This window comes from Setaria italica, chromosome II (genome assembly GCF_000263155.2).
Source record: "Setaria italica strain Yugu1 chromosome II, Setaria_italica_v2.0, whole genome shotgun sequence".
In the NCBI taxonomy this organism is placed as follows: domain Eukaryota; kingdom Viridiplantae; phylum Streptophyta; class Magnoliopsida; order Poales; family Poaceae; genus Setaria; species Setaria italica.
Genome location: NC_028451.1, coordinates 24,011,672 through 24,013,844, shown reverse-complemented (window position 1 = coordinate 24,013,844; position 2,173 = coordinate 24,011,672).

Sequence of the window (2,173 nt, the reverse complement as noted above, 5' to 3'; positions counted from 1 at the left end):
TCCCACCCACATTATCTTCGACCCACTACCCGTTCCCGACCTCCTCCCCCTTATCTTCATCTATCAGCACCGCCCCTCCACCTTATCTTCCTCTATCTCTCTCTTAGCACCGCCCCCTCCCCCTTCCTCTTTCTACCACCGGCACCTCCTCTGCCTCCCTTCCCCTCCCCCTCTGCTCGCCCCTCACCAGCAGTGAGGAGCAGCAGTGGGGTGAGGTGAGGCGGGGGGGGCGACGGCGGGCGGGGCGAGGTGAGGCGGCGACGGGCGGGGCGAGGTGAGCTGGCGGCGGGCGACGTCGGGGTAGGCGATGGCGGGCGGGCTACGGCGGGCGACAACGAGCAATGACGGCGGCGGGCAACGGCGGGCGTGGATCCGTAGCGGTAGAGGGCAAAGGCGGCGGCAGGGGGCTCGGACAGGGCTCAGGCTTGGGCAGGGGGTGAGGTGTGGGTCGGGCTCGGGCCGATAGTCTGCGACTAGGGTGGGGTGGGATTTCTTTTTTATTATTTTTTAATACCCCCTTTAGTACCGGTTATTTCAACCGGTACTAAAGGCTCCCCCTTTAGTACCAAACTAGTAATACCGGTTGCACAACTGGTACTAAATGGGGTTCCCAATCGGTACTGATGGGGCTTTCCCCAGTAGTGGTATGGCTCCTGTTTAGACCCCAGCCGTATCTGTGGATGGAACTAGGGACTGTTGTCTAGAGACAAACATTGGTGGGTACGAGTCTTGTAGGTCTGTACCACCTATGATCAAGGTATGGGCTGATCAAACGTATGGGTAAAGTGTACACCTCTACGCAGAGTCATAAATCTATCTAGATAGTCGAGGCTCACGGTCATGAGCCCAAAAAGTTAAAGCTCCCGTCGATTAGCAATCATGTGTTTATAGTTGGAAAGTTGGGGCTGAGACCCTAAGAGGGAAAAATTGAAATGGGCGAAAAATGGCCCAGAAAGACCCTGACGACCTCCGGTGCTTCTTAAAACTTAGGAATTGGTAGGAGAGGTAAGACTACCCCTCTAGGGCTAACAACTTAAAATATGCTTTCTTCCTTTTCCTTCTTCCAAAACTCACATCACCTTGCACGAAATAGATTTACCAATAGAAATCAAACCTCATACCCTTTCCTTAATTTTCCTTGCATGTATAATATAAATTTTCAATCATAGGATTTGCTGAGTATCCATTGTATGGAACTCACCCTTGCTCCCCCATCCTTTCTATCTTCAAAAGAAGAAGTAGCTGGTGAAGAAGCTGAGGACCTCGAGGATCAACCATAGGAGCCAAGCTGCATGTAGGCTTGGGAACACTACATAGGACTCCGCTGTACAATTAAGGTTAAGGCTATAGCCACACTTTCTGTAACCTTATATAAATTATCAATAAAATTGTATGACGTATGGATGTAATACTTCTTGTGCGGGATGCTTGTATCATCTACTGCATGCAGGGAATGATACGAATGGCATTCGGGGTCCCTTTTTAGGGGCAGCTCCCACAACCAGCCCCTAGATCTCACACAAAATCCCACTTACACTTAATCCCTGGACATTTCCCGAAAACCCCCCAACTTTCTTTCTTCTCACAACTATGCCATTCTACTTCTTCCTCAGAGCGTGCGGCCGGCGACTGGCGGTGGCGCGGCAATGAACTTCCCCTAGACAAGGCGAATCCAGTCCCCAACTTGTTGCCCCAAAACCCTAGCCTTAGCACTACTCGCAACGAGTGGTGGCGTTCTCGGAGACGAGCTTGGAAACTCAACTGCAATGATAAAATGGCGAGAACATAGGGACCACTAGCTCACTGGTTGTAACACCCGAGAAATTCCTACAAATAGCATTTGACCGGACACTTCGTAAAAGTGGCTAAAATTGACTTTTTGAACAGTAGCTCGGATGGATGATCGTAGACCGTAGATGTGTAGATCTCGTCGAGATGATTCCATTTTACTACCCATATATTTGTTTTCGACATCGGATGAACAAGGCAAAGTTTTATTAAGTTATGAGGAGAGAGAGAAAATAAGAAACGTACGTGACCCTTGATGACCGAGACCTTAATGGCCAATTAGAGTCCTTTTCCTCTCCCGTGACCAGGTCCCTCACGTCCATTTCTTTTTCTCCGTCAAAAACAGAAATCGACTCTTTGACTCACTTCTCTCCTAGCTGCTGCC